The following is a 24,076-nucleotide window of genomic DNA, read 5'->3' as shown; positions in this document are numbered from 1 at the left end:
AGCGCTTAGCTCGGTGCTCGAAGTGCGCGCGCGCGGATGGACGCTTTCACGCGCATGTGGCAATCATACACGTTCCGGAAAGCAAACACCCTCATTGAAAGCTCATTCAACAGCACACAGAAGGGTATACAATTTCGTTGGGTGCTCTTTCACTATATACACACCTCAAAACCCGATTCGGTGCTGCAGGTAAGGATTACAATAAAGGCAGCCAATTACCCATGACGACATTTACAAACTGTCCTACGCTTGCGAAATATTGCAGCTGCATGAACTGCTACATTTTGGCACTTTCATAAGCACTATTACATTGAATTTTGTTAACATTAACTTCATTGCATTATTATTTATCTGGAACAGTGCCACTAAGGAAAACATTGACATTTGTTAACAGCATTGGAAGGTGTAAATCCTTCTAGCAAGGGTGATATATTGATAAGAAAGACACCAGCTCAAACGTACACGTTTTACACTCGGTCATGAATTCTGCATAATTTACACTGCTGGTCATAACAATTTATAGAAACAATATCGAAAATATATACCAACCAAGGGCTAAGTAATAGTTGGAATAAACAGCAACTTAAGTACTCGAGGAGTTTGATATATGTCTTCTGTACAGGACTATTGACCACAGTGTCTTCACTGAAGCCACCAGGCCGAGGTTGATATCAGTAATCATGCGTGCCACCGCTCACGCTGTTGCCAATGTCGATTAGTTATTTTTAACAATTTGTGCTTCATGCACAGACAGATATTGCTGCCTAAGATACGTTATTTATAAATAGACAGCTCCAGCAGGATCCTAATGGCGCTGATACCCCCCCCCCAGTAATCGGGAAGGCACACCAAATCGTTACCACTTAATTTGGCTCTGTCCATTATTCGACCGCAATCGCCACCAGCTTTTAACTCTAGGTCGCGCCCCTGCGACTGAACAGGAACATGTTAGTCGGGTCCGTGACGATCCCACCGCACTAGAAGCAATTACGGAGTACGCCCTTGAAAACAGACTCTACAAATTGGTGTAGCAGCCTGGCCGACTTTCCCGTTCGGTATACAATGTGAACTGTCAGCAGCGTGCACTGGTTTCAGTGTGATTCAGTAAAGCTTGATGTCGGGCTAGTTGGTGTAGCATTCTTTTGAGGTGAAGTTGCACTTGTTAAGAACACTGAGACGTACACGGGAAAAAAACGTAGACTTTCACGAAAAGACGGCGCCGTCTTTTCGTGAAAGTCTACGTTTTTTTCCCGTGTCCGTCTCAGTGTTCTTAACAAGCGCAACTTACCCTCAAAAGGATTTCAGTGTGAACCGCATTGTCCACAGTGTGAATTGTACATTTAAGTGTGAACTGTGCGTATTGCTGCCACTGACTGACTTTAATGTGTTCATTTTGCGATTAGGACCCCAAGACTGCAACTGTGTTCATTGTGCGAGTTGTGACCTTCCCCTTTTGTCCTCATCCCTTTTCCCCCAGGGCCCCATGGCCTCTCATTTAATGCAGTGTTACACTCACTCAGATACGTATATTCTTTTCGCTGGGACTAATGAGTACTTGCCCGTGAGCTTGAAGTCACGGTAGTCACAGCAGAGATAAAACTAAGTAAAAACGTTACCTCCTTGGCGCACTATTTTTACGATAGTGATCTCGGAGTCCAAATAGCGGCAAAAAATTGTCACTTTTAGAGATCCACTGATGGGTATAGATGAGCAGTTTGTGTCTGTTTCCTACGACGCATTTTTAGCTGCCACATATATATATTTCTGTAGTGTCTGGCCTTTTAATTCGCCAGCATTGTGTCACAGCTCGTGCCTCAACTGCAAGCCACACACACGCAAAAAGGTATACAAATGTATAAACAAGAAATAGCAGGAATAAAAATATAAATAGTACAACACAAGTTGCCTGCGGAGCGAAACCATCGGCCACCCGCAAAGTAGCCGAAACAAGGGGAGGGGGAAAAAAGACAAAATCCACTTCGCATGAAGTCGCGCAAATATAGGTAGAGACGTCACGGTGCTGCGTCCAAGGAAGTTAAAAAATTGCAATTTGTTTGCAATTGCTGTCTCCAGGTAGGTTAAAAAATTGCTATATGCTTTTTTGGCTTTTAATTTTTTAGAACGCTCTAGGAGTTCGTTGTGTGCGTGTGTGTGTGTGTGTGTGTGCGTGTGTGTATGTGCGTGTGCGTGTGCGTGTGTGAGTGCGTGTGCGTGCGTGCGGGGGCGCGCCTGCGTGTCCAAACGTGCGTGGGGGTGTGTGAGTGCGTGTGTGTGCGTGCGCACGCGTGCAAGCGTGCATGCGAGTTCACGTGCGCAAAAATAGCGTAATGCCGAAAACCTCTCGTGTATGGCTACCTACTACTACAATAAAATAATCTGTTCGGCTTCCACGGGTACGAATCAATCAATTTCTTGTGTTTTATTTTAATATACTTAAGTGTTTGAAGTATCTACTGCTATCTCGCTACCAAAGTATTTGTTGTGACTGAAAAAGTCATGGTTTTCTGCGGGGCGTTTCATACCGCTATCGACTCTACCTGCGCATTTTTTCGAAAGCCTGATTCTGAATTCCTGGATTTTCTGGGGTAATATTCCGCGCCTAATTTGTATCTTGACATAAGAATGGCAATATTTTTTGCGGTGAGCAGTAGAGGTGAATCCTAATATCTGTATGTACTACATCGGCTGTAAGTAGGTCGGTCGATTTATTATTAAATGAACACATAAAGTGGAGAACTACCAATCGTAACTCGGGTAAGTATTGCTATGCCATTATTAGACCACGTTTATTTATGCTATACTGAAAGTATCTCTGTGGGTTTGTATATGCAAGCATGAATGCCTATAAACCGCACCACCACGTTTACCCTGTCTATTGCGGAAGAAATACCGATAGCCATTTGGAGAGCATGCACTTCTGGTGCTGAGGTATACAACGCCTTTGTAAATGGTATCGCGGTAAAAGTTGTGCCAGAGGTTTCAAGTAGTGTTGCCATGCCATCTAATTTATCTGTCAAAGACCGCGCGTTTAAAAAAGAAGAAAGGAAACGACATAGGGGGTATTTTTGTACTTAGAAGTGGTTGGATTTTGGTTGGTTGCATTCCCATTATTTGGTTCTTTCACAGAATATTCTGAACCATGCGCTCAGGACAGCACGTACGAGAGTTTGAGAATAAAAACCGAAGCGTGTTGTGTTTTGGAACCATGAGTGACTACAAAAAAGAATACTGCTCTGCAACGAATTCACTTATACGTCAACCCGGGCATAGTATACGTCGGAAATTCAAAGGCACCAGTAAATACCCCAATGGCACCAGTAACAATATCTACCTTTCTTTTTCATTGGTATGCGATAATTTTATTTATTAAACGTTGCACACAGGCGGCGAATGACGAGTTTTCTTCCTCTGCGCCCGCTCGTGCGAAAGCCAGCGTCTTTAGGTTACGCGTGCCGTGGTGCAAGGAAAAACGTGGCCACGCCCCCTTTTCAACTTACGCTCTCTCCAGGCGATTGGGACGACCCGAGCAACTGCGTGCCACTGGTAACCGACCGCGGAGGCCACGGCCCAGGCAACAACAATGTTCCCCAGCAACTACGTTGTATCTGATTGATCAGAGGCATGCAGAAACTTCATTTCCGGGGTAGTCTCAAAGAAAGCCAAGGAGATTCTGCTCACCCCGTCAAAAACGCACCGCCACAGAAGTACAACAATCACATGCTCTGGACCACGGCACACTCAGGAAACAGAGGCAACGGGTGAACTTACGCGGCGGCCAGCGCTCTAACCCACCTTGCCCACAAGAGTGCACCCCCTCAAAGTAGCCCTCCTCCGCCCGGTTTTAGAAACACCAATTTCAATAAAGACGAGGCCATAGATTCTATTGTCGATAGCCGTATGTGTTTCGCCGCAATCATTGAGCATTTTTGGTCCAGGGGGCGACGGCTGCCGCATTCATATCCGAGCACAACCAAGCCAAAGCAGACAAGGTTGCGGCGACTGCAGGCAAACTCTTTCTTGTGTGCAGTCAGACTCCACCTGTTTTACCCTACGACGTTCACCAATTCTCAGTACAAGTTCTGTGCAGGCGACGGAACCGTGGAGCGTATGGTGTGGCTTTAAAGCTACACCCCGGGCATCCCGCCCGCCTTCTTCCAGTTCCTCGGACCGGCACTCGTCCTCCCTTGCTTTCGGGACAGACCCCTCAACAAGCCAGCAGCAAGAACACCTTCCCTTTTCCATCCCGTCATGCTCCTAGTACTTAAAACTTATATTTCTTCCGCCTTCGTCTGAGTTCGCGCTGGTTTAATCCAGGAATGCCTTTCCAACTAGACCAGCTTGCAACCCTCCTGAAAAGCTTACCCTGGACAGCCCCGACATCGATAACCAGCTCCTATTGGTCGGCAGAACAGAGACCACGTCTATGGCATACGGATTCCCCTGCGCCGCAGTCCGGGAATTCTTTCCTCATCTCCTCCCCCTCTAAAGCCCAATTATGTTTGTTCCGTCACCAGCACCATATTATGTTACTGTTCCTTGAGCTTGCTGGTGGCAAGTGACTTATTATCCGCGCCACTTCAGTGCAGAATGCGCCCCTTCACGAAGTTTCGAAGTTGTATTCAGGAGACGCTGAATACTGTCGTACAATCTGCGTCGGTCATGGCCAGGGAAATGGCCACATGCTTCATGCGTGGGGCTTTGGCGCATAGCGGGCTAGGTGCAGTGGTAGCTTCTCTCGTGTTTGCTGCAACCATGGTTACCGCAAGTCCTTGGGGCTGACATAATGCGGCGTCAATGTATCTTGCTTGCTCGTCACTTGCGTAGCGGTTGATGAGTGCCTTCTCTCTCGCCGATGGTCGATGCTTCTTCTAAACCGGATTCATGTTTTTGGGTAGCTGTTTTACCTTGATTAGATGGCGTAATATCGGTGGTATGGCGGACCGGTTGTCGTCCCTGCTTTGGCTGTTGTACCCAAGGCAGATCAGGATTCCACGCCCCGTCTCAGTTGTAGCGTGTTGTGTAGCGTGATGTGGAGCGCCGTGCTTGTCCTTTCAATCAGGCCGAGGGCCCCCTTTTAGGTTTTGAGTCTGAGTGAGTTTACAATATTACTGAAATAAGAAGCCACTCATGGTAGGCGGCCAGATAGAAAATGTGGGTAACCACGAAGGATTACATTAAACTAATCAGAAAGGTAATGTTTTATATATGCGGTTGGCACGTTCTTGCTAAGAGGAAATAAATCAAGTTCGAAAACCCGCCAGGACACACACACAGGAATGAAAGAATACCAAGAGTTTCCGCAAAAATGTGCATTGTGGGTGTTCTTCAGTCGGTAGGACAGTTATAGCATATATCTCGTAAACTAGTCACATTTGTGGTCGCAAATAGCGTTCCTGATCACGTGGAAAGGCTATTGCCGGAGGTCAAACTATCGTGTATTTAGGCGAAGTTTCATATTCGCACCTGAAACACCAACGTTCATTATAATAATTTGCTGAATCGGGAACTAAAGCTGCTTGTAGGTACTTCTACTTGTAAAGGTGCTTGTATTTTTATAATAGGCGAACCTTATTATTCACCGAGATGCAAGATTCATTGAGACCCAAGATTTAATCTAGCCTGAATATTCACCGAGATGGAAGTTCCACCGAGTCGAAAGGTCCAATCGAGCCTGAATGTATACTGAGATGAAGTATCCAATCAGACCAAAGATGTACTGTTGGCGCTTTCCTACCGTTGGATCTTTTGTCTTGTTGGACCTTTAAACAATTAGTCGTTTTAGTGACGAAGTCCCAAAGTTGCTGGGGCTGGTGGCGGCTCCTGTGGTCGGCGTTGTCGTGATCGTCCTTATAATCGGGCATATATGTTATCAGGGTGCTAAAACACCAGGAAACTCGTTGACGCCTCGCGCGAGAAGGCAGCGCGTGTTAAAAAACACCGAGACACTAGTTTACGCCTTGCGCCGGAGCGCTTTGTAAGGCGTACTACAGAACGCTGGGACACTCGATTACGTGTCGTGCAAAAGGCATTCGTCCTTGAAAGACAGATGACTTTTCTAGTAACGGTGTACACACCTACCTTTCAAGGGTTTTATCTAAGTTGGCAGAAAAGTGAAGTGGCCGAAAATGCACTTATTCACCACAAAAAACGCCTCTCCCGATGTTGCTCGTCCATGAAGATGGCCCGAGAGTTTCGGACCAATCTCTCACCACAATGCACTGCAAGTGCCCTTTGTGGGCAGGATGTGTTACGTTCTCTGGTTTATTTTCTGCGTGGGTCCTCCTTCACGATGATGAGAAGAAAGCGAATCCCTCGCATACCATGTGTGCTTAGAATGTCCTCCTTGTTTGCCCCTCCCCTAATCCATACAGTTTTGTTCCTCTCCCTCAGCGCGACCTCGAGCATTCGGCATTTCATGGCCCATTTGGCTGATGTAAGTTTCCTTTCAAGTCGTTTTGTGAGACCCAGGTATTAGCCCAATATATCGTTACTGGAAACACAGATTAAAAAATACGTTGATTTTTTTGTGGCAGGGGAATCTTACCTTATACTAGGTCATGATTTCCTGTAGGAGCATTCAGCTCTTAACGATTGCTCCACCTGTGTCCTACGCCTTCACTTGCCTTCTCCCAAATCGTCCCATGAAGAACCCGTCCAGATGCTTTCACATGTGCTCAACGCCGAAGAACCTTTATGCCGTATTGTCTCCACGCATGATGTTCGCTTACGGCCACAAGCAGCAACCTCCGTTGCCTTGTTGTCACGCACTCCGGTTCCTAACGGTGACTACGGGCTTTCGCCTGTTCTAGAAGTGTTGCGATCGCGTGATGTGGCTGTGCCACACACTGTTGTGACAGTTGTGGACAGCAGCATTCACCTACAAGTTGTCAACTTTGGATCCTCCCCGCAACTTTTACCGAAGGGTATATCTGTGGCTACACTGCGGCCGATAGGTGACCACCAAGTTTTAGCTTTGTGCGTAGACCCACCTCAACATGCCGATACCCAAACCACTCCAATTCCTTCTGTCGAGAATTTCGCCAACATGATCGCCTCCGACCTTCCCACAGACCAAGCTGCCGCTCTACGCCATCTTTTGAGCCTTACCGAGACATTTTCGACTTCGATAATCGTCCTTGGGGCCAGACTACTGCTGTTAAAATGATATCAACACCGGTGATGCCAGCCCTGTCCAAAGCCCTCCATACCGAGTGGCCCATGCTGAACGACTGGTAATTCAGAAGGAAGTCGAACGCATGCTCCGCAAGGACATCATCGAACCTTCATCGAGCCCCTGGGCTTCACCTGTCGTTTTAGTAAAAAAAAAGATGGCAGCTGGCGGTTCTGCGTTGACTACCGACGCCCTAACCAGATCACCAAGAAGGAAGTTTATTCATTGCCGCGCATTGATGACGCACTGGACTGCCTGCATGGCGCCAAATATTTTTCATCTATAGACCTCTGGTCTCGATATAAGCAAATTTCTGTTGACAAATCCGACCACGAAAAAACGGTGTTTGTTACACCTGACGGCCTTTACCAGTTTAAGGTAATGCCGTTTGGCCCATGCAACACCCCTGCTACCTTCGAGAGGATGATGGACTCGCTACTCCATGGGTTCAATTGTTCGACGTGCCTATGCTATCTCGATGATGTGTCTGTTTCTTCCCCTAGATTCGGCACCCACCTTAAGAGGCTTTCGGCTATTTTGGAAGTGTTTTGACGTGCAGGACTTCAGTTAAACTCCAAAAATTGTCACTTTGGTCGCCTCCAAATAAAGCTTTTTGGACACCTTGTCGAGGCCAACGGCGTTCAACTCGCCCCTGATAAAGTTCGCGCTGTGCAGAACTTCCCAAAACCACAGTCGTCAAAAGATGTCCGAAGCTTCGTAGGCCACTGTTCTTACTTTCGTTGCTTCATTGCGAATTTCGCCGACATTGCCCGTCCTCTGACAGACCTTCTTAAAAAGAACGTCACGTACGCATGGGGCCCCAAACGGGATGAAGCCATCACTACGATTATCGCTCTTCTTACGTCGACACCCGTTCTGGGCAACTTAGATCCATCGGCACCAACCGAATTCCACACCGAAGCAAGCGGTCATGCTATAGGGGCGGTTTTGGCACAACAACAGGCCGGCCAGAACCGCATCATTGGCTACGCCAGCCGTCTCCTGTCTCCAGCTGAACGCAATCACGGAACGGGAGTGTCTTGCGCTTGTCTGGGCCGTCGCCAAATTCCGCCTATACCTTTACGATAGGCCAATTAGTGTTATTACAGACCACCACGCTCTCTGCTGGCTTTCGTCTTTGAAAGACCCCACGGACAGGCTTGGTCGATGGGCTCTCCGCCTTCAAGAAGATACTTTCTCTGTGCTCTACAAATCTGGACGACTACACCAGGACGCCGACAGACGTCCACGGAATCCTGTGGACCGTCCAAACTTCAGCGGAGTAAGTTCTGATGTCTCCTATTTCGCCATCTCCGACCTCCTGAACATTGCTGAAGAACAGCGTCGTGATGCATCATTACGCCTAATGTTTGACAGTCTCGAATGCGCAACACCTGACCCTTCTCTACGTGCCTATGCAATTCGTGGTGGCACCCTCTATCATCGCAACTTCTACGCCGATGATCCCGAATTGCTCCGAGTACATGCACAATGTTAGTAGGCGGGGTTAAGGTGAAGGAAGGACGGGGGTGATCTCATATGTTACGTCCGTAACCGAGCGGAGAACGCGGTAAGGACCGGTATAAGGCGCAAGAAGTTTTTCTGAAAGTCCCACGCGACAGGATGGTGTCCAGAGAAGGACCAATGATTCCGGAGGGAAGTGTACAAGCCAGTGGCGCTGGTCATATCTGTTCTTCTGGGAGGCTTGTGATTCGTGAAGACTGTCGCGGGCGATCTGGCTTGCAAAAGTAGCTCGGGTGATCGCATCGTGAGCGTATTCGGTGCACAAGGGGGCCGAAGGGGGCAGTAAGGTGTCCACGGTCAATGCAGGCTCATGGCCGTAAAGAAGGTAGAAAGGGGAAAATCTTATGGTGTCGTATGTAATGTATGTAGGCGAATGTAATGTATGGAAGGGCGATGTCCCAATCGCGATGGTCCGCCTAGACATAGGCAGACAGCATGTCCGTAAGGGTCCGGTGGAGTCGTTCGGTGAGTCCGTTTGTTTGCGGATGATAAGCTGTGGAAAATTTGTGCTGAGTAGAGCTTGAGCGCAGCAGGTCGTCAACAACTTTGGATAAAAAGTATCGGCCACGATCGGTGAGCAATTGACGGGGGGGGGGAGCTCCGTGATTCAGAATAACGCGTGCAAGGAGAAAATCGGCAACACCGGTCGCGCAACACGTAGGCAGGGCACGGGTGATGGCAAAACGTGTTGCATAGTCCGTCACCACGGCCACCCAATTGTTTCCAGACTTGGATAGAGGAAAAGGGCCCACTAAGTCCAAACCTACACAGAAAAATGGCTCAAGGGGAATTTCGATCGGTTGAAGCTGACCGGTGGGGAGCGTGGTCGGTGTTTTCCGCCGTTGGCAGAGGTCGCAGGCGGTGACGTATCGTCGCACGGATTTGTATAGTCCGGGCCAAAGGAAGCGACGTCGCACACGGTCGTACGTGCGGGTTATCCCGAGATGGCCAGCCGTGGGGACATCGTGAAGCTGGTGCAAGATGGCCGCAAGCAAGTGCTGAGGTATAACAAGGAGCAATTCGGGACCATCGGCGCGGAAGTTGCGATAATAGAGTGTGCCATCACGAATTGCATAGGCACGTAGAGAAGGGTCAGGTGTTGCGGATTCGAGACCGTGAAAGATTAGGCGTAATGATGCTTCACGGCGCATTCTTCAGCAATGTTCAGGAGGTCGGAGATGGCGAAAAGGGAGACATCAGAACTTGCTCCACTCAGGTCTGGACGGTCCACAAGATGCCGCGACAGGCTGCCGGCGTCCTGGTGTAGGCGACCAGATTTGTAGAGCACAGAGAAAGTATACTCTTGAAGGCGGAGAGCTCATCGACCAAGCCTGCCCGTGGGGTCTTTCAAAGACGAAAGCCAGCAGAGAGCGTGGTGGTCTGTAATAACACTAAATGGCCTACCGTATAGGTATGAGCGGAATTTGGCGACGGCCCAGACAAGCGCAAGACACTCCCGTTACGTGATGGAGTAATTGCGTTCGGATGGAGACAGGAGACGGCTGGCGTAGGCGATGACGCGGTTGCGGCCAGCCTGTTGTGCCAAAACGGCCCCTATACCATGGCCGCTTGCGTCAGTGCGGACTTCGGTTGGTGCCGATGGATCGAAGTGGCCCAGAACGTGTGGCGACGTAAGGAGAGCGATAAGCGTAGTGAAGGATTCATCCTGTTTGGGGCGGCATGCGTAGGGGACGTTCTTTTTAAGAAGGTCCGTCAGAGGACGGGCAATGTCAGCGAAATTCGCAATAAAGCGACGAACGTACAAACAGAGGCCTACGAAGCTCCGGACATCTTTTGACGACTGTGGTTTTGGGATGTTCTGCACAGCGTGAACTTTATCGGGGTCGGGTTGAACGCCGTTGGCGTCGACAAGGTGTCCAAGAAGCTTAATGTGGCGTCGACCAAAGTGACATTTTTTTTCGTTTAACTGAAGGCCTGCACGTCGGAACACTTCCAAGACAGCCAAAAGCCTGTTGAGGTGGGTGTCGAATGTAGGGGAAAAAACAATCACATCATCGAGGTAGCATAAGCACGTCGACCACTTGAACCCATGAAGTAGCGAGTCCATCATCCTCTCAAAGGTAGCAGGCGCGTTGCATAGGCCAAACGGCATTACCTTAAACTGTTAGAGGCCGTCGGGTGTAACAAACGCCGTTTTTTCGCGGTCGGATTCGTCAACAGAAATTTGCCAATATCCAGACCTTAGGTCTATAGATGAAAAGTATTTGGCGCCATGCAGGCAGTCCAGTGCGTCATGAATGCGCGGCCATGGATAAACGTCCTTCTTTGTGATCTGGTTAAGGCATCGGTAGTCAACGCAGAACCGCCAGCTGCCATCTTTCTTTTAAGTGCGAATGCACTTCTTAAGCGACCCTGAATCACGCGTCCTGCGCCGTCCGTCCATCCGCACCACATACCCACTTAGGGCGATTGGCCAAGAAGAGTTTTTAAATGCGAAAGCGACCCCACCACATACCCACTTAGGGCGATTGGCCAAGAAGAGTTCCTTCACTACCCATTCGGCATATCTTCGTGATACTAACCACTTCCTACGGGAAATTAACAACATAAAAATCCCTGAGGGCGCCTTCTTTGTAACTATAGATGTAACTTCTCTGGACACAAATATACCTCACCGAGATGGGATTGAAGCCCTGGTTGAATCCTATAGCATACATCGGGATCACGAGGCGCCAAGCCCACAAGTCATTGAAACTTTGACCAGGCTAGTGTGGAATTAAATAGCTTTTAATTCCACAATCAGTATTATCTTAAGAAACCCTGAATCACGCGTCCACCGCTGTCCGTCCGTCCGCACCACATAGCCACTTAGGGCGATTGGCCAAGAAGATTTTTTAAGTGCGAAAGCGACCCCACCACATACCCACTTAGGGCGATTGGCCAAGAAGAGTTCCTTCGCACCACCCGTGCATTCGCCCTTCCCCATGCTCCCCTTCGGGGAAATGCGGGTGAATTTTTTTTACTAAAACGACAGGGGAAGCCCAGGGGCTCGACGAAGGTTCGATGATGTCCTTGCGGAGTATGCTTTCGACTTTCTGCTGAATAACCAGTCGTTCAGCCTGGGACTCACGGTATGGACGGCTGTGGACAGGGCTGGCATCACCGGTGTTTATACGATGGTGAACAGCAGTAGTCTGACCCTAAGGGCGATTATCAAAGTCGAAAACGCCTCGGTAGGTGCTCAAAAGATGGCGTAGAGCGGCAGCTTGGTCTGTGGGAAGGTCGGAGGCGATCATGTTGGCGAAATTCTCGACACAAGGAATTGAAGTGGTTTGGGTATCGGAATGTTGAAGTGGGTCCACGCACAAAGCTAAAACTTGGTGGTCACCTATCGGCCGCAGTGTAGCCACAGATATACCCTTCGGTAAAAGTTGCGGGGAGGATCCAAAGTTGACAACTGGTAGGTGATTGCTGCTGTCCACAACTGTCACAACAGTGTGTGGCATAGCCACATCACGCGATCGCAACACTTCTAGAACAGGCGAAAGCACGTAGTTACCGTTAGGAACCGGAGGGCTTGACAACAAGGCAACGGAGTTTGCTGCTTGTGGCCGTAAGCGAACATCATGCGTGGAGACAATACGGCATAAAGCTTCTTCGGCGTTGAGCACATCTGAAGGCATCTGGACGGGTTCTTCAGGGGAAGAATTGGGAGAAGGCAAGTGAAGGCGGAGGACACCGGTGGAGCAATCGATAAGAGCTGAATGCTCGGACAGGAAATCATGGCCTAATATAAGCTCATTAGGGCATCGCTCCAATACGGCGAATAGAACAACAGTGTCGTGGCCCCCAATGCGAATTCAGGCATCACACATTCCGGCGACGGCAGACGTCCCTTCTTCGGCGACCTGTACGACACTGGGCACCACCGGAGTGAGAACTTTGCGCAGGCGGTGGCGGAGGACTGAGCTCATAACTGAAATATGGGCACCGGTGTCAATGAGAGCACTTACTGGAATACCATCGACAGTAACGTCTAGTAAATTTCATCTGGTGGGCAAGGTTAGTAAAGGATTTGGTTGCCGGGTCATAGATGCAGCGTCACCTCCGGCAGCTGCAGTGCCTCGTTTTCCGGAGAGGAGCGGTCATACGGGGTCGGCGACAGGAAACGGCGGGGCTGCGGCGAACGGGACTGGCGGCGGCGCGGTGACGGCGAGCGATTGTTGCGGCGTGGTCGCGCGTCGTCGTCTCGGGAAGGCGTCCGAGGACGGGGAGAGAAGCGAGCAGGGCCTTCTTCCGGGTTGTTATAGGCAGAAAATCGGGGTCGGGGAGGCATAAATCGACGACTCTGGCAGTATTGCGCCACGTGGCCAACACGATGACAGTGGAAGCATATGGGTCGGTCGTCAGGCGTTCTCCAATACGCAGGGTTTCTGATCGGGTAGTTGAAAGTACGAGTATAGGGGGCCCGCCCATCACTGGTAGGTGGAAAGGGAGTAGATGGGAAGTTAGCGCGGCTAATGGCGCAGACGGATTGAACACCTAGCTTAGCAAGTTCTTCGCGCTCGACAGCTTGAATTAGCGGGACGGGAGGCCTGCTGTCTTCGGCAACGTATTGTGGAAGAGCGGCGGGGGCCATGGCCTCGAGCTCTCTACGTACTATTCTTGTAAAACCGTCAGGTGGTGCCGTGGCCATGGTGACGCCAGATGAAATTGGAGGCGAACGGGTTTGGGTTTGTGGCGAAATGTCTTCGCAAGATGATGTGGCAGCAGTGTTTGGGAGCCAGGTGAACTGCGACGTAATTCGGCGGCTCTTCACCTGCTCGAACCGGCGGCACTCGGTGATGATAGCCTCGACCGTAGCACAGTCTTTGCAGATGAACAGGTGGAAAGCGTCATCGGCTATCCCTTTAGTACGTGTCCCACCTTGTCGGTCTCGGTCATCTGGGCGGCAGCTTTTTTGCAAAGGGACAGGACGTCCTGAATGTAGGCCACGGATGATTTAGTGGAGGTCTGTGCGCGTGTGGCTAGCGCGTTCTTGGCGGCAAGTTGGTGACCAGCTGGGTTGCCGAACAATTTGCGCAGCCTTTTTTGCAGATGTCTCAGCTTGTTACCTCCGCCTCATAGGTTCTGAACCAGGTCCTGGCCGGTCCCTCCAGACTGTATTCGACGTTGGCCAGCATGATGGTTGGATCCCACCGATTATAGGCGCTGACCCGCTCGAACGAGTCGATCCAGTCCTCAACGTCCAAGTCGTCGGCTCCGGTGAACTTACGAGTTTCACGGGGTTGTTGAGAAACCACGATAAGTAGGGTGGTTGAGCCGGTAGCCCCATTGTTGGCCATGATCGTTGATGGTTGAGCAAGGTGACGTCCGCTGCGAAGCTCCGTTGTGCGTAAAGCGTTACCCCTCACCTTCACCAAAATGTTACGGGGAAGAGGGTATAGTTGGAGGCTTGGTACAGCGAGATGCAAGCACCGGGCTAGGCGAACAAGGCCGAGTGTGAAAGAGAGCCGTGATGATATTGACAGGGTCAAATGATGATGATCGCAGTTAGTCGCGTAGATTGTCCACCTTGTATCATGGGTCCTGCTCGCCAACAACATAACCATGCCTTGTAACAATATATATGCCGATCTTTCTCAGGATCTTTCTCCCAGAAAAAACGGAGGATTTTTTCTCGACTTATATTTTCGCTTATTTATCAATGAATCAAAGAAACGTGACAAGCACACGTCATTCGGCCCTAATAAATATTTCGAAAAAAGCCGAATAGCACTGGCAATGACGACTGCAACCTTGATATGTATCTTTACCGAGTCCCTCGTCCCGTATCTCTCTGTTCTGCTACATGCATTTCGAGGCACTGGCTCCAGCAGTTCGGATATGCCAATTGCTAACCCCGACTTCCGACCACGTTCTACGTGGCGGCCGCTGGGAAAGACGACGTTCTACGTCTCCCGCGGTAGTCGAGGGGCGGCGCTAGTTGACCGGCCTCAGAGCTCTTGTAAATATAAACCCCCGATTTAAAGTCGAGAGAGAAGCCGCTGTGGGATAGCGTAATGGCGAACGCACCGCACCGGTTATGCGGAGATGTGGGTTCGTGTCCCGCTCCCGGAAAAAACGGCGGATTTTTTCTCGACTTATATTTTCGCGTATTTATCAATGGATCAAAGAAACGTGACAAGCACACGTCATTCGGCCCTAATAAATGTTTCGAAAAAAGCCGAATAGCACTGGCAATGACGACTGCAACCTTGATATGTATCTTTACCGAGTCCCTCGTCCCTCGTCCCGGGTCTCGAGAAAGATCGGCATCCGATCGAAACGTCGACCAATAAACAGTTTTGTCAGAAGCTATACCCATTTTTTACTATTTGCTACGGCAACCAAAGACAGCCCTTCTCGCAATAAAAGTATATATATATATATATATATATATATATATATATATATATATATACAGAAAGATAGGTCGGCAGTCTACAATGCCAAAGGAGGCATAGAGGTGTGGTTAGGCTCTTTTCTTTTTCACTACGGTTAATTAAGTAAACATTTTTTTAAATATGCAGAAGAAAGAAAGAAAGAAAAACACGCGCCCAGAGTGGGGACCGAACCCAGGCCTTTCTATTACATGTCGAATGCCTTACCAATTCGGCTATCTGGGCGACTGTGTTCTCCTTCACTTTCTGGGATATTTATATTTACTAGAAGTGTATCTGACGCTTGAGGGTGGTAGCCAGCGCCACTCTGACTACACGGGGAGAAGGGGACCTTCTTTTCAACCCCCGGGGCGTGACTCGAACGTCTACAGCCTGTCATGAGCGGGTTACTGGCGGGAAGCCCTCTTATGCTACCTATGCATCAAGGCTGCCAGAACCGAGACCCTCGCTAGGCTTTCGCAGAATAATATAGTAAAGAAATTAGGGGCTCGTTGAGGAAATACAGAAAGATAGGTCGGCAGTCTACAATGCCAAAGGAGGCATAGGGGTGTGGTTAGGCTCTTTTCTTTTTCACTACGGTAAATTAAGTAAACATTTTTTTTTAAATATAAAGAAGAAAGAAAGAAAAACACGCGCCCAGAGTGGGGACCGAACCCACGCCTTTCGATTACATGTCGAATGCCTTACCAATTCGGCTATCTGGGCGACTGTGGTCTACTTCACTTTCTGGGATATTTATATTTACTAGAAGTGTATCTGACGCTTGAGGGTGGTAGCCAGCGCCACTCTGACTACACGGGGAGAAGGGGACCTTCTTTTCAACCCCCGGGGCGTGACTCGAACGTCTACAGCCTGTCATGAGCGGGTTACTGGCGGGAAGCCCTCTTATGATACCTATGCATCAAGGCTGCCAGAACCGAGACCCTCGCTAGGCTTTCGCAGAATAATATAGTAAAGAAATGAGGGGCTCGTTGAGGAAATACAGAAAGATAGGTCGGCAGTCTACAATGCCAAAGGAGGCATAGGGGTGTGGTTAGGCTCTTTTCTTTTTCACTACGGTTAATTAAGTAAACATTTTTTGAAATATACAGAAGAAAGAAAGAAAGAAAAACACGCGCCCAGAGTGGGGACCGAACCTACGCCTTTCGATTACATGTCGAATGCCTTACCAATTCGGCTATCTGGGCGACTGTGGTCTCCTTCACTTTCTGGGATATTTATATTTACTAGAAGTGTATCTGACGCTTGAGGGTGGTAGCCAGCGCCACTCTGACTACACGGGGAGAAGGGGACCTTCTTTTCAACCCCCGGGGCGTGACTCGAACGTCTACAGCCTGTCATGAGCGGGTTACTGGCGGGAAGCCCTCTTATGCTACCTATGCATCAAGGCTGCCAGAACCGAGACCCTCGCTAGGCTTTCGCAGAATAATATAGTAAAGAAATGAGGGGCTCGTTGAGGAAATACAGAAAGATAGGTCGGCAGTCTACAATGCCAAAGGAGGCATAGGGGTGTGGTTAGGCTCTTTTCTTTTTCACTACGGTTAATTAAGTAAACATTTTTTGAAATATACAGAAGAAAGAAAGAAAGAAAAACACGCGCCCAGAGTGGGGACCGAACCTACGCCTTTCGATTACATGTCGAATGCCTTACCAATTCGGCTATCTGGGCGACTGTGGTCTCCTTCACTTTCTGGGATATTTATATTTACTAGAAGTGTATTTGACGCTTGAGGGTGGTAGCCAGCGCCACTCTGACTACACGGGGAGAAGGAGACCTTCTTTTCAACCCCCGGGGCGTGACTCGAACGTCTACAGCCTGTCATGAGCGGGTTACTGGCGGGAAGCCCTCTTATGCTACCTATGCATCAAGTCTGCCAGAACCGAGACCCTCGCTAGGCTTTCGCACAATAATATAGTAAAGAAATGAGGGGCTCGTTGAGGAAATACAGAAAGATAGGTCGGCAGTCTACAATGCCAAAGGAGGCATAGGGGTGTGGTTAGGCTCTTTTCTTTTTCACTACGGTTAATTAAGTAAACATTTTTTTTAAATATACAGAAGAAAGAAAGAAAGAAAAACACGCGCCCAGAGTGGGGACCGAACCCACGCCTTTCGATTACATGTCGAATGCCTTACCAATTCGGCTATCTGGGCGACTGTGTTCTGCTTCACTTTCTGGGGTATTTATATTTACTACAACTGTATCTGACGCTTGAGGGTGGTAGCCAGCGCCACGCAGACTACACGGGGAGAAGGGGACCTTCTTTTCAACCCCCGGAGCGTGACTCGAACGTCTACAGCCTGTCATGAGCGGGTTATTGGCGGGAAGCCCTCTTATGCTACCTATGCATCAAGGCTGCCAGCACCGAGACCCTCGCTAGGCTTTCGCAGAATAATATAGTAAAGAAATGAGGGGCTCGTTGAGGAAATACAGAAAGATAGGTCGGCAGTCTACAATGCCAAAGGAGGCATAGGGGTGTGGTTAGGCTCTTTCTTTTTTACTACGGTTAATTAAGTAAACATTTTTTTAAATATACAGAAGAAAGAAAGAAAGAAAAACACGCGCCCAGAGTGGGGACCGAACCCACGCCTTTCGATATATATAGATTGCGAGAAGGTCTGCCTTTGGCTGCCATAGCAAATAGTAAAAAATGGGTATAGCTTCTAAGAAAACTGTTTATTGGTCGACGTTTCGATCGGATGCCGATCTTTCTCAAGATGAGAAAGATTGGCATCCGATCGAAACGTGCACCAATAAACAGTTTCGTTAGAAGCTATACCCATTGTTATATATATATATATATATATATATATATATATATATATATATATATATATTTAAATATATACATATATATATATATATATATATCTATATATATATATATATATATATATATATATATATATATATATATATATATATATATATAGAATATCAAAGAAGCAATAATAGGTATTTGCCGTAACATTTTTCTTCAAACAATAGAGCGGACATAACCTGCCAGCTGAAATTCGCTCAAATACAAAAATACAAATATAAAGGCGTATGCCATTCTAAAGATACACATACGGTTTGTTCATTTGCCCGGACCTATTTTGCGACAATTTTGTATATATCAACCCTAAAATTGATTCATAAACAGACGTGAAGTATGGAGGCGACCGGAATGCAACGGCGTTATAAAGTTATAAATATGATTCGTTCATTTGCATCGCACCATTTGTTGAGATTTTGTATATATCAAACCCCAAATCGATGCATATACCTACGCGACGTTGAGGTGAACGGAATTCAAAATATGCTGTTTTTAACTGCCAGTGACCAGTTCTAAGAATATCTCCAAAATATTTGTAGCTTATTTTGTCATGAAAGGCAATGACACTTCTTTCGACAGCGCTAAAACTGAGGCTATCACTGATTCGGGAACATTTATAACAGTCGCATAGTGTATTTGTTACTGAAATTTTGCGGAAGATAAGCCAACAACCGCCCCACAGTTAACCATGCAGGTCTTGACGGGCATAAGACTGCAGAGCTCGTCACAACTGGGACTATATGCTAAAAATATTGTAACTTGTTTTGTTGCGAAACGTATTTACGGATCCTAACAGGGCAGGTCCGGCCATGAAACAAGGGGTTTCATCCCGCTCCTTCACAAATCGGGAAAATTACATGTTTTTTGCTGACTTGTATGTTTGCAAAAAATCAAACTGTTTGCAGACAAACATATCAAAACCTATTTGCAGTGATTTTTTGTTTCAGTATATCTGGATGCATGGGTTAATTGACGTATTTATGTCAGGTTGCGGCCGTGTCTACACCAGGGGGGCCAATCCTGCTCTGGTGAGAGAATGCGTTGCCGGCAATGATCGCCAGAGTCAGGCCGCACCCCAAGCCCCAATCTGCAATTCCATCAATACGCGGATTTTTTTAATCTGGTGGGACTTCTCTGGCACCGGGATTCGAACTATGGTCCTACAGCATTGAGGCAGATGTTTTACCTCTATGCCACCGCTGCACTCCATATTCACACAATGAATCAGATGATAGAGAAGTGCGGTCAGTATACTGAACCCCTAAATATAGGCTTCATAAATTATGACATGTCCAGCTTTCCTGCTCATGGCCAGTAGTACTGGCTTTGGCCACCACGTGCCGCATTCAGTTCAGTTTTTGAAATTCCCGGCTTCAGCGTCTACGTTTGTTTATCAAGCATAAATGTAGCAAGAAAAGAGCCGACTTCTTCGTGGCAACGCGATAGTCAAGCCCCGCTCCCCCGACTGCGTATGATATGGCAGCTGTCTCGAAGCACTGGCAAACAGTGGCCGTTACGCAGCATTTTGATAGCGAAGCGTGGGTAGAGATGAATTGTTGGCCGGACGAAGAAGGTTGCCTTGGCGGTCGAACTGTTTTCATCTTACGTTTTTTTTTCACGCGTTGAACCAAGAGGCTACACTAGAGCCAGCCTCGCATAGAAAATGCAGGCAAACTTTAAAAGGCCCCACCTTACTTGATTCTGGGTTGAGCCCAGTACAATTGGGTTGACCCTTCTTGCTCTCGAAGGGCTAAGCATAATGTTTGGCCCTTTGAGAGCAAGATGGTTTTGCTACAGGTCGCCAGCACAGTGCGGGGGCGGCGGTTACAATCCTGCAAGCACTTTCTAAGACCCACTGCGCGCTATCTCAGTTGTCTTGTATATAAGCTATATATTCCGGTACTTTATATAAAGTGCACATTATTTAGACATCAGTGTTTGCCGCGACCCTAACGGTGACACTGGACACGGCAGCGCATTCCTGAAGGAAGAAAAGTCCAGACATTTACTGTGATGTATACACAATTCCGAATATGTGACTCGTATGGGTATTGTTCCACTCGTCGCAAGGCCATTTTTCAAAGGCCAGTTCCTCATAGGTAAACTAGTGGGGAATGCCAGCTTCTCATAGGGAATTTCGCACGAGGAATACTTGTGTTTCGGGAATTTTCAGTACATGCAAACCTTTCATTAAGAGTTTGTTTTCAACAGTTAAAACATTGTTAGCGCCTGCTATCGCTTTTATAAAAAAGGTATAGGCGAGTGTGCATAACTTTTGACGCAAAGAAGTTAGGTTAATTATACCCTCACGCCTTATTAGCTATATTGAAATGATAATCGGAGTCAAGTTTTTATTATAATAAACAAAAAAATTAAAAAAAAATAACGGTACAGATGACGCAGTAAACAAGTTGAGCATGAAATAACAAAGCTGCTTATTCCTCTCGGTTAACACGTCAGCTCAGAAGCGGATGTTTCCTGCAATATTGCGAAGCATCTTTACTGGGGCTCCGCTGAGGGCAACAAGGGTTGACAAAGTTGTTGAAGTGATTTGACGGCACCCTATTCTTTCTGGCACTTTCCAGCCAGGGCTTCGTTTACAATGTCGCGGAGAAACGAAAGCTTACACTAACGCGTAAGATTTGAAGGTAGAGAAGCTGTGCGCCACCTTCATGACCATCACGATGTTTTAAGTCCACGATTGCACCGGATTTGCTTCTTCGCTGCCGCAACGACCTTTACTCCATTCATGTTGCTATAAGTGTGACCTTCCTTCAGTTTTTTTGGAAGTGCTTCCACGGTTACGGTGAACGCTGGAGTTTGTTGCCAACCTTGGCCAATGGTCCGCTTGATAAACGGTGCCAGGGAGGCTTGGCGGTCGACGCGAGGCACGTGCTCACGAGCGCTCGGCGTTTTCTGATTTATTAACGGTCGGGTGGTCCCCGCGAGGTAGGCGCTCACGTACGCCCGGTATTTTTTATTTGTCGGGAATTTTAGGACCCGTAACCCCACAGCTTCTGTGTTAAAAAGCTACTCTTCCAGGTGGACATACTTTATGTGCACAAATTTACATGGCGGATTCCTCTGGTATAAGCCCCGCCTACAGACACATTTGAAGGACGCAACTGATTTCTTCCCCTCTTCCCTACCTCGTGGAGAGTACTTATTTATTTTGTTATCAATACTGTAACCCTTGTCAGGCTCTTACAGACGTTGGCACTAGCAGCGCGCTACATTCATGAATACAAAAATGGGTGCACTGCGCGTCTGTACTTACTCAGCGGTAAAATGAAAAAAAAAAAAGAAATCCGCCACGTCACTGTCAAAGCACGCAAAAAAATATATGTATATGTGCTTTCTCAGCTGTACCACACAGCTGTGGGAAAAAGAAGATATAATAATATTGTACAGACTATTCTAAGGCACATAACACCGTGAGACACTATTAAACGCTACATACACATCATCGGTAAAACAAGGCGATAAAGTGTAAAATCAAAAGCATGCACGCAAGAACAGGTGACGACCTGCTTTCCTTGTAATCTCGGCTGTATTAGTCACAAAAACAGGATTAAAGAATGTACAGTTGCCGTCGTAAGTAATTGGAACAAGGATTTGTGAATATCACAAACCGGCGTGTCTTATTGGCTTTATGACAGCCATTACCGGTTTATAGGAAGCTTTTTCTATGGCGAGGACTTATGTAAGCGCACACCAATTCAGCCAGGCAGTTTCCGGAAGAAGAAATATTTCTAAATTCACGAGACCATGTTCCAATTACATTTCACGGCGCCTGTACACATTTTTCAAACGCCTTTACTGTTCCAGGAATAAAGTAAACCACAATTCTGCCATCTTAACAAAGCGGTCAACCGATCCGGCGTTAGTAACATCGGGTGGTACTAATACGTTCCAAGTTTCAGTGCATCAGGGGAAAAATACTTGAATGTATTTTTACGCGTGTTAATAGGCCTTGTATGTTTTTCATGATTGGTCCTTGTCCAGCGCCGATGTGGAGGTTGGCTGTAACCACTTTTCTATATGTTTATAGCTCTCTGATGGAAAACCTACATGAACTTCATAGCAGAAATACAACGACGTGACGTCAAGGTTTAAAATTCATGCTCGAATGCGTAGTGAAGTTACACTATCGTGTCTAGAATATTAAAAATAAACATACTGCTGAGCGCGAGGACACGGGTTCGATTCCCCGCCGTGGCGGCTGCATTTCTGATGGAGGCGAAAAGCAAAAACTCCTGTGTGTACGAGATTTCGGCGCATGTGGTTAGAATTAATCCAAAGCTCTCCACCACGGTGCGCCTCATCGCCTCCGTTGCATCGGCGGGTTAAACCGTACAATCAATCAATTAATCAGAGTAAATGAAACGGAGTGCCTTATTCTGAATTTCTATCTAATGTGTGTAGAAGATATTGTTGATGTGGGTTCCAAACTATACCGCCATATTCGAGGATGGGTTTTAGAAGCGTTTTATATGCTGCTAATTTGATGTGAGGCTGTGGTGCCGAACATTTTCTACGGAGGCAGCACAATTGGGCGAATGCTTTGGTGCATGTCTTTTCAATATGGGCATCCCATTTCAACATATGCGTGAAAGTTAGGCCTAATATTTCATTGAATTTGTTCGCGACACTTGGGAGCCATTGATTGTGTGGGTAAATTCTAGCGGTGACCTTTTCTGAGTTATGCTCACACAGTTTGTTTTACTAGTGTTAATTTTAAAGTTCCAGGCCACACGCACGAGATGTACTACAGAGCAAAGAATTTAGTTTTTATTATTCCCAGATATTACGCACGATTAAATAAACAACGCAATCCTCACCTAACATTCGAACGGTAACTCTAGTGTCCCTAGATAAGGCTGTAGAGTGTCGGCCCTTTTTTCTGCTATTGTTCATGCTGCCGCCTCGAGCATTGCTCAGTTCGCATCGCGAGACATTTGTTTACACTGCGACGGTTCATGGGAGCCGCCATTTTGTTGTTTATGTGTTTTCTGTCGGTCAACTGTGGTAGTCTCAGTTTGTCCTGCCGGCTCTGGGGCTGCGCGCCACTGGCGTTGTTCCGAACGGAAATAAAAAATACCGCGCTTAGCAGCACTTCAGCTGCATAAGTGACTCCAAAGAGGCAGGGTTGCTGTGTCTTTGGCAGTCTTGTTTACAAATGACCTGGTCAATGTTAGCGGTGAGGACGAAGAAGCGGGACTTCGACAACACTAATAAACACCGAAATGGTTGCGTGCCTCAGTGACGGTACTCTGTATTTTATCTAACGGCCGAGGTAACTCCATCTCCAACGCAGTAAGCCACGTCATTAAAGATACAAGAAATAATAAGGGGCCCAAGGCGGAAACCTGCGGAACCCTTGAAAAAACGTCAAGATATTCAGGTTCCGATTTGTTCATGGCTATATGCTGACTGTGGTTTGATAAATAAGCTGTTTCCCTCGGTATTATTCAAGATTTTATTCTAATTGACTTCAGTTTTCCAAAACTTGCTATGCCGGACATGGTCGAAGGTTTTAGTGAAGTCAAAAATATTGTATTAACTTGGAGATTTGATACTATTGGTGATGCAATTGAGTTGTTTCAAGAGGCTGGGTGCCCGTGGACAAACCCTTGGGAAAACCGTGTTGCTTTGAGTAAAGCAGATTGTTTTCTTCTAAGTAATTTATTATTGCTTTGTTGAGAATGTGTTCCAACAATTTGCTGCAGGAACTTGCTAGTGAGATTGGCCTGCCTGCAGTTTGTTGCCGCCTTTATGGATGGGAGTGATTTGTGCACAAAGCCAATCTTAGGGAAAAGTGGTCGTCCTGAGGGACGTTGTAAACATTGCGTAGAATAATGGAAATAGATGTTCAGAGTATTGTATAAAGAAAACATTTGATAAGTTATCAGGACCGGCACTTTTTTGACGTTAATCTTCAAAAGCAAGTTTTAAATGCCGATCTCTGTTATCTCTATCCCCGGCATTGCTGATGGAGACATTGCCAGCGGTGGTACTACGACGACAGTAACTCGTGTAAAAACACCTGAAAATACTTATTGCAGAAGTTTCAAATGGATTTTGCGTCGTTTACAACAGCACCTGCCACTTTCAATGTGGGGATGGGGGCAACTGGCTTACACAAATATCGCCAAAACTA

This window comes from Haemaphysalis longicornis, unplaced genomic scaffold (assembly GCF_048455015.1).
Source record: "Haemaphysalis longicornis isolate Haplotype H1 unplaced genomic scaffold, Haemaphysalis longicornis Haplotype H1 scaffold_6, whole genome shotgun sequence".
In the NCBI taxonomy this organism is placed as follows: domain Eukaryota; kingdom Metazoa; phylum Arthropoda; class Arachnida; order Ixodida; family Ixodidae; genus Haemaphysalis; species Haemaphysalis longicornis.
The sequence above is the reverse complement of the archived record's forward strand: the minus strand, read 5'-3'. Positions refer to the sequence as shown.